The sequence below is a fragment of the Canis aureus genome, chromosome 24 (assembly GCF_053574225.1).
Source record: "Canis aureus isolate CA01 chromosome 24, VMU_Caureus_v.1.0, whole genome shotgun sequence".
NCBI classification, from domain to species: Eukaryota; Metazoa; Chordata; class Mammalia; order Carnivora; family Canidae; genus Canis; species Canis aureus.
The window spans coordinates 10,312,499-10,322,430 of NC_135634.1; positions in this window are offsets into that span (position 1 = coordinate 10,312,499).

A 9,932-nucleotide genomic window follows, 5' to 3' on the forward strand; every position below is an offset into this window, starting at 1 on the left:
ACCAAAAAGATCTGTGTTTTGAGTGCTTTCTTTTCTTGAATTCCCAGGGGGAAAAAAAAAATACTTAACACATGGCAGGTTCCAGAGTGGCAGCCATATAAAAAGGCCTGGATGAGTGAATAGATGGATGAATGAATGAATGAATGAATGAGGAAGTGGGCTGCTGAAATCTCCGTTTCTCCAGGAAAAAAAAATCAACAAAAGAATTAAAACCAAACCTTGGCTAAGGAGCAAAAATGAGGATACAGATGACCCATAAGGAAAACTTCAGTCCAGCCAGGCATGAGTATCATTAAACACCGCAGCTGGCTCTTCAGAGGTAGTTCTTGAAACACCTTCCTGGAATCTTCTCAACATAATAATAACAGTAGAGAGAAGGTGTGAGAGTGAGCCTGCTGGGAAAGCCAGGTAGTCACCTGGCATTTTACCGATCGCTGTGTAAATGACCATCTCTCAGAAGCTACACAGAAAATGCAAGACTTCAGCCCAGACTCAACAATTATTTGGCAATGGGTAAGAGGAGCTTTTTATCAAAACCTCACTCTGAAAGAGAACCTCAGCCACTATTCTTGGTGGCAGCAGGGAACTGCACCTTCGTGTGGGAGAGGCCAGCTTGAGTGTCCTCCATTCAGCTGAGAGAGACAGAGGTCCACGGAAGCAGTGTCCAGAGCTTGGACACATGGTGGCCTTGTGGCAAGGGCAGTCCAGACAGTACTCATGAGTACTCTCTGAGTGCCTGGAGCACTCTGCCAAGCATGATGTCACAAGCATAATGGTTAGGGGCTCAGTCAATACCAGGAAGATTTGCATATTCATCTTAATGAGATCTTATTTATATGGGAGGTCTGGTAAGTTTCAGAGGATGTGTAGGTCCCAGGAGTTAAGGAGTCTGACCCTCGTAAAGAGGTGGCCTTTCTAACACTCAACATAACTAAGGACAATGCATCAGAAGTGATGGCCAGTCCCTTTAAGAGTATTCCAGTTGCAAAGAATATAAACCTAGCTCAGAGGCACCTGGGCGGCTCAATTGGTTGAGCATCTGCCTTCGGCTCAGATCATGATCTCAGGGCCCTGGGATGGAGCCCCACAGGGGGCTCCCTGCTCAATGGGGACCTTGTTTCTCCCTCTGTCTCTCCTCCTGCTTATGCTCTTTCGCTCTCTCTCTCTCTCTCTGTCAAATAAATAAATAAATAAATAAATAAATAAATAAATAAATAAAATCGAGAAAAGAAACTTAGCTCCAACTAGCTTGGGCAAAAAGGGAAATTGACTGGCTCAAAAAAATCCAAGGAACTGAACAATGAAAAGCTGAAAAGAACAGAGTTGTGGTTGGACCTTGGAGGCCGGCCATTGTCTCTCTCTCTCTCTCTCTCTCTCTTAGTTCTCTGTCCCTCAATCTCTCTCTTTCTCTCTCAACTTTCTCTTGGTTTGTCTGCTTTATTCTCTCTGTAGACCACTTTTCTCCACAGTGTAAAGAACTAACTTCTTGCATCTAAATTCTTAGAAAACCATCTCATCGGCCCTGGCTAGTCACATATCATTCTTAGGACAACCAGATGGCAGGGAAATTAAAGTACCTGGTAGTTTCCATAATTGTCACCTGGTTTAGAGAGATCCTTCCCTAAAGAAAGATTGGGCGTGGGGAGGTGGTAGGGATGGAGGGATGCCAGGTTTATCCACTATCAGGCTGCGACTGTCCACCACTTATGATTCCAGATTGAAACACCCAGCTGTTAAAGAAGTTTCTCTATCACACAGCCTGACGGCTTTAAGGCTCAGTCTAGTCTCCTTGTTGCTTGGGTGTTTGTGTTCATGGCATGTTAAATGTGTGCCACCGTTTGCAGCCACATAAAGAACAACATAGACAGAATCCAATGAGGCTTTGGAAAATCATCCAAGCCTGGGTTCCTGGAACTCAGGAACCTGAGAAGGGGCAGCCTCTCCTCTGGCTTCCCAAGCCTCCGGAGACCCCGTAAAATGATGTGTTGGGGGTGGGGGGAGCATTTCCACTTTAGAAGGCTTGAGGGCCCTGGTAGGAGGCTCGGTAGCTGCGCCCCCTCCACGTCGGAGCTCCCTGGACTCACCCCGCCAGGGTGGGGAGCACGTACCGATGGAGCGAGTCCACTTCACCCTGGAAAAGCGTTTTAATAGGCAGCCGCCAAGGCCATTAAATTACAGAGCGCACATTAAGATTCTGGCTGCCGCCGCAGAGGAACACTTATCAGAGGTGAAGCCTCTGGAAATGCCATTCATCTCAATAGAGAGCTGCTGAGACAGAACAAAAAGGGGCGCCCGGGGAGCGGGGGCGGGAGCGCGGCCCTGCTCTCCGCCGCCTTCCTAACAGCGTGGTCTCGGGCCTGCCGACAGGCCCCGCAGGACGCGCCGACCTGGCCCGGCACAGGAGCCCGGCCCTGAGCAGCTTGCACCTTTGCTCCTCTCCACACAGCCTCCTCGGGACAGGTTACTCCTCCCGTTGCCCAAAGGATAAAACAGGTTCCAAGGACACACATGTGGTAAGGAGCAGAGCCGGGATTCCAACCCAGGCTTGTCCTACTTCAAAGTCTAGGTCCTTAACCACTCTGAATGCTGCTCCTGGAGCTTCTGGAATAGTTTTCAGAGCTCAAGACTCCCTTGTGTCTTCCTTCCTTCTCAGTGCTTGACCATCTCCTCAGAAGCTAGTATGAGCAATGTCCATCCCCCCAGGCCCTAAAGAGAGATTTTTAAAAAGAAAGGAAAGGAAAACAGATACCTGTCACAGGAAATGACAGATACCGCAGATACCCACTATTAGTGAAGGTAATTTACCAAGAAGTCTCCCACAGCTCTGAGCTGAGAGCTCACCCTCCCTGCTCCCAGACCCCTGCTCCCAGCACCTCCCTGGTTAGGCCTGTGCTGCACTTACAGCGTGTGACAGGTTAGCTAGACAAATGTGCTGGGAGTAGAGAAGGATAATTAGCACATTCATTAATTAGAGTACTGCTAGTAGTTTGACTGTGAAGGACAACCATTTGTCAACAGAGATCAGGACAGCTGGGGCCAAGCAGCCACTCAGGGGGACAGCAATTCAAAGCAAGCAGTGGCACTGACCGGCTGCTATAAAAAACATGGGCGCTGCTCAAACACTTAGCGACAACAGGCCTCCGTCGCCATGGCAACGTTGGGCCACATCGTCTGGCTGTCAAGCAACAACATTCACATATCCTTCATCTCACCTCGGATGCACGTTGCCGTTTCATGACATCTCTTCCCGTCGCTTTCTGTGCAGGTTTGCCCTCCGTGTTGATAAGGACGAGGCTTTCCGGGTACATAAAGGCTGGGAGTGAGGGAGCCGGCACAGAATCCTCCTGAGCTGGGGCATTGACACTAGCTGGGACGTAGAGGCATAGCTCAGGTCCACAGGTACGAGCTGTCCACGGGTACAAAGCAGTTCCTTTCATTTCAGCTGATCTAAAAACTATTCAGACCAACATTGATCTGAAAGAAGAGCAATATGAACAAAGACCAGGCCATGGTCTGTTCTAGATATCACACATCTGTCTTGTAGCAGTCAGTTTTACCAGAGAAACAGAGCCTCTAGGAGATTATGTATACAATCCATATATGTACATGGATGTGTTATAGGCATCTGGGTTTACACAATTGTGGGAGCTCGTGAAATAGTCCATGTGAATCTATTTGTTTTCTAGGGTTGCTGTAAAGAAACTTAAAACGATAAAAACTTACTGTGACACAGTCTCCAGGAGAACCAAATCAGCCTGGTTAAAATGTCAAATCTCCTTCCCCAGTCACGGTCAGATGGTCTTTCTTAACACGAATATCCAGTTTGGTCCTGGATTGAACTGAATTACATAGAGATGCCATTGCATAGATGAGGAAACTGAGGGACAGTGAATTTGCTGTAACCTCACTGCTATTGACTAAATTCCACACATGCTCAGAACACTGAGCTAGGTGCTTTACAAAACAAAATGACTTTTACAGTTATGACCTCCATCCCCTAGACTTTTGAGCTGTAGGCTGCTAGTATCAGTGCAAGAAAGCAAATGGACCCAGACCCATAGAACCTCACACACTGCAGGGACCTAAGGTGGCATCCAGAAAGCATCTTCCTCCCCATATCACAAACACGCAAAACACACTGCATTGTTATGAGTTTGTGGAAAAATTAAGCATGTAATCAGAAGTGCAGCAACCATCAAAAACAGAGCTTATACGTGGGTTCCTTTCCCCAACTGTCAACTTAATTTGTCTTACAGGCTCTCTAAGGAAAGGAGATCAGTAGTGGGCATGACTGGACATGATAGCATTCAGTTCTAACAGAATTAAAAATTGTGAAGCTTGGAGCACCTGGGTGGTTCAATCGGTTAAGCATCTGCCTTCAGCTCAGGTCATGTTTCCAAGGTTCTGGGATGGAGCCCTGCATCAGGCTCCCTGCTCCCTCTCCCTCTGCCTGCTGCTCCCCCTGTTTGTGCTCTCTCTCTCTCTCTCTCTCTCTGTCAAATAAACAAATAAAATCTTTAAAAAACATTGTGAAGCTCATATATGGTCAACTAATTTTTGACAGAGTAATTCAATAAGGAAAGCAAAGTCTTTCAAACAAAGGGTGCTAGAACAACTGGATATTCACATGAGGAAGAAATGAACCTTGACTCTACCCCCACATCACACAAATATAACTAGAAATGAGTCTTCAACCTAAATATAAAAACTAAATCTGTAAAACTTCTAGAAGAAAAAAAGGAAGTCTTTGTGACCATATGGAGAGCGAGGTGGGTTTTTTTTTATTTTTTTATTTGGGTATAGTTGACATACAACATTACATTAGTTTCAGGTGTACAACATGGTGATTCAACTTCTCTATATGTTATTCTATGTTCACCACAAGTGTAGTTGCCATCTGTCACCAGATAATGCTATTACAATGTCATTGACTAGATTCCCTATGCTGTAAAAGTTTTTTTTTTTTAAAGACACGAAAGTGTGAGCTGTGTAAAGGAAAAAGAAGATCAGTAAATTAGATTTAATTAAAATTTAAATCATCTGTGCTCAAAAGGCACTATTAAGAAAATAAAAGGGCAAGCCACAGACAGGGAGAAAATATTTGTAATGCATACACTTGATGACGGACTTATATGCAGAATATATATAAAGAACTTATTCCCAGTAAATGACAAGAAGATGAATAATCTCCATTTTAAAAATGGGCAAATGACTTAAACAGACATTTCACAGGAAAAGGTCTACAAATGGCCAATAAGTGCATAAAAAGATGCTCATCATCATTAGTCACTGGGGACATGCAAAGTAAAAGATCCCATCATAAACCTCCGAGAATGGGTAGCAAGGATGTGGAGTAAAATGGGACTCTAATCCGTTGCTAGTCAGAGTGTAAAGTGGAAAATATAAAAATGGCAAAATATAAATAAAAACACTTTGGAAAAAGTTTGGTAGTTTCCTAAAAAGCTAAATACACATTTACTCTATGACCTAGCAATTCTACACCCTTAAGTGTTCCAAAAGAAATAAAAACACATGTCTTGTAGCAGTCAGTTTTACCAGAGAAACAGAACCTCTAGGAAATTATGTATACAATCCATATATGTACATGGATGCATTATAGGGCTCTGGGCTTACACAATTGTGGGAGCTCGTGAAATAGTCCCTGTGAATGTATTTGCTTTCTAGGGTTGCTGTAAAGAAACTTAAAACAATAAAAACTTACTGTGACACAGTTCTAGAGAGTAGAAGAAGTCTGAAATCAAGGTGTTGGCAGGGCCATGCTGCTTCTGCAACCTATTAGGAAAAGATCGATCCCTGCTTGCACCAGCTTCTGGTGGTCCCAAAGTCCTTGGCATGCCTTAGCCTGCAGCTGCAACAGTGCAGTCTCTGCACCTGTAACCCCCTGGAGCTCACCCCTTATGTTTCTGTCATCACATGGTCATCTTCTTAGAAGGACAACAATCATATTAGATCCAGAACCCTCTCTGCTCTGGTATGACCTTTCTTAACTAATTATATTTGCAATGACCCCATTCTCAGATAAGGTTACATTCTGAGATGCAGGAGGTTAGGACTTCAACAGGCCTTTGAAGGACACAGTTCAACCCTTAACAGTACCACTGCTGTTCTCCACTGCTGGTGCTGAAGCCTAAAATCCCAAAGGACAGGCAGCCCAGGTGGCTCAGCGGTTTAGTGCAGCCTTCAGCCCAGGGCCTGATCCAGGAGACTCTGGATCAAGTCCCACGTCAGGCTCCCTGCACGGAGCCTGCTTCTCCCTCTGCCTGTGTCTCTGCCTCTCTCTGTGTCTGTCATGAATAAATAAATAAAATATTTTAAAAAATAAATAAATAATCCCAAAGGGCAAGCCATCAGGCGAAGAGGGTCAAGTAAAGAAGGACATGAAATGGTGGAAGCCCAGATGCCTGGGTGGCTCAGAGGTTGAGCATCTGCCTTTGGCTCAGGGCATGATCCTGGAGTTCCGGGATCAAGTCCCACATCGGGCTCCCTGCATGGAGCCTGCTTCTCCCTCTGCCTATGTCTCTGCTTCTGTGTGTGTATGTGTGTCTCTCATGGATAAATAAATAAAATCTTTTAAAAAAGAGAGAGAGAAAGAAATGGGGGAAGCAAGAACTGAACTGACACTAAAATCTATGAGGAAACCGAGACGACAGGCTAGAACCCATGTCTGTCACACATTGACTTTAAGTCCAAACCTCAATGACCAAGCTTTCCACAGGAGAATCTGGTTCCTTCACCACAGCCCAGTCAGAGAAGCTGAAGGAGTTCCCAGAAGCTGAAGAACTGAAGGCCCCAGCCAACTGGGCCCTAAGTCGACCAGTTGAGTCAGTAGATAAGCAAGAATGTGTCTCCAAGAGTCATGTAGCCTGCCTACCCTGCTAAGCATAAAAGATGTCTGCCACTTCACTCCCATCTTCCAACCCCCTGTAAGATGTCTCCTGTTGTCCACACTAATCCAGAACTATGTAATGAAATGAACTAAGGAAAACATGGCTCCAGCTTACCTAAACTGACACAATACAAATCTATCTACCACAGTCTACCTCTTGTCAATTTGGCATCCATGTACCCAAACTGACAGTAGCTTTCAAGAAAGACAGTGATAAAATCATGCTTCCGTGTGACATAATGAAACTTTCTCTCATAAAATAGAAAATGCACTTACCCTTTCCTCCAAAAGGGGATATAAATCCTCTTATATCTCTCCTTATCTTTGGGTGTTTCTTATTCTGATTCTGAGTCACATTCTCTCAGATACCTCAGAGATATTGTGAGTTTGATTCCAGATCACCACAATAAAGTAAATATCTAAAAAAAAATGACTCAAATGAAGTTTTTGGTTCCCTAGTACATATAAAACTTAAGTTTATGCTATGTTGCAGTCTATTAAATAGCATTATGTCTTTAAAAAACAATGTATGTACCTTAATTTAAAAAGACTTTATTGCTAAAAAAAAATAATAAAACACCAACCATCATCTAAGCTTCCAATGAATCATAATCTTTTTGCTAGTGGAGAGTGTTGCCCCAGTGTCAATGGCTGCTGACTGATCAGGGTGGTGGTTGATGAATGCTGGAGTGGCTGTGGCAGTTTCTTAAAATAAAATAACACTGACGCTTGCCTCATTGACTGACTCTTCCTTTCACAACTTATTTCTCTGTAGTGTGTGATGCTGTCTGGTATCATTTCACCCACAGTAGAACTTCTTTCAAAATTGGAGTCAATTCTCTCAAACCCCACTGCCACTTTATCTACTAAGTTCATGTACTGTTCTAAATCCTTTGTTGTCATTGCAACAGTCTTCATGGCATCTTCACCAGGAATAGATTTCATTTCAAGAAACCACTTTCTTTGCTCACCCATTAGAAGGAACTCCTCAGCCGTTCAAGTTCGATCATGAGATGGCAGCAATGTGGTCCCATCTTCAGGCTCCACTTCTAATTCCAGTTCTCTTGCTGTCTCCAACCCATCTATAGTTACTGCCTCCACTGAAGCTTTAAACCCCTCCAAGTCATCCTTGAGGGTTGGAACCAACTTCTTCCAAACTCCTGTGAATGTGGATATTTTTACCTCTTCCTATGAATCATGAATGTTCTCAATGACATCGAGAAAGGTGAATCCTTTCCAGGTGTTCAATGGACTCTGCCCAGATCCATCAGAGGAATCACTCCCGATGGCAGCTATAGGCTTACAAAATGTATTTCTTGAGATTTGTAAATCAGATTTACTACTTTATCCATGAGCTGCAGAATGGATGTTGTGGTAGCACGTGTGAAAATAGCATGAATCTTTAAGAAATTAATAGCATTAATCTTTAAGAAATTAATTCCTTGTAATATCCATCAGAGTTCTTGGGTGACCAGGTGAATTGTCAATGAACATAATTTTTGGAAGGAATCTTTTTGACTGACCAGAAGATCTTAACAGTAGGCTTTAAATATTCAGTAAACCATGTTGTAAACAGATGTGCTATCATCTAGGCTTTGTAGTTCCACTTATAGAGCACAGACAGAGTAGATTTAACATAGTTCTTAAAGGCCCTAGGATTTTTGGAATGGTCAATGTGCATTGACTTCAACTTTAAGTCACAAGTTGTGTTATCCCCTTAACACGAGAATCAGCTGGTCCCTTGAAGCTTTGAAGTCAGGTACTGACGTCTCCTCTCTAGCTCTGAAAGTCTTCAATGCCATATTCTTCCAATAGAAGGCTGTTTTGTCTACAGTGAAAATCTATTGGTGAGTGTAGCCACCTTCATTATTGTTTTAGCAAGATAATTCTGGGTGATTTGCTGCAGCTTGTACACCAGCACTAGATGCTTTGCCTTGCACTTTATATTCTGAAGCTGATTTCTTTCCTTATATCTCCTGAACCAACCTCTGCCAACTTCAAACTTTCCTTCTGCAGCTTTTTCACCTCTCTCAGCCCTCACAGAATGACAGAGAGTTAGGGTCTTGCTCTGGATTAGGTTTTGGCTTAAGGGAAGGTTGTGGCTGGTTTGATCTATCCAGACCACTCAAACTTTCTCCATATCAGTAGTAAAGCTGTTTCACTTTCTAATTTATATGTTCACTGGAGTAACACTTTCAATTTCCTGCAATAACTTTTTCTTCCATTCACAACTTGGCTACCTCTTTGGTACAAGAGGCCCAGCTTTTGGCCTGTCTGGGCTTCCAACATACCTTCCTCACTAAGCGTAATTGTTCTTAGTTTTTGATTTAAAGTGAGAGATGTGCAACTCTTTCTTTCAGCTGACTGCTCATAGGCCACTGTAGGGTTATGCATTGGCCAAATTTCAATACTGCTGTGTCTCAGGCAAAAGGGAGACCTGAGGAAAGGGAAAGAGAAAGGGGAATGGCTGGTTGGGGGTACAGTCAGAACACACACAACATCTATTGATTAATTTCACCATCTTACATTGCTGTGGTTTCTGGCAACCCAGGGGCACCTGGGTGGCTCCGTTGGTAAAGTGTCTGCCTTCAGTCTCAGGTCGTGATCTCAGGGTCCTCAGAGCAGGGAGTCTGCTTCTCCCTCTCCCTCTGTCTTTCCCTCTGTTGCTTTATGTAAATAAATAAAATCTTTAAAAAAAAAAAAAAAAGGAAAAATGGCACCGATAGACTTGCTCAATGCAGGGTTGCCACAAAGCTTCAACTTGTGAAAAAATGTAGTATCTGCAAAGTGTAATTAAATAAGGCATGCCTACAGTCTTTCAGTTGGGTGCATTACTGCCCTGAATAGAGATTTGGGTGAATGGGAAATGGATATGGAGTAGGAAACTATTTCAGCCCTCTTTACAGAAGATATTAGGAACATCTTCCCAGAAGAGGTGGTATATAAGATAAAACCTGAAGGATGAATAGAAATTAGTTTAGCAGAGACTTGAAGAAAGAGCAAAGGATGTGTTCAAAGATCTCGA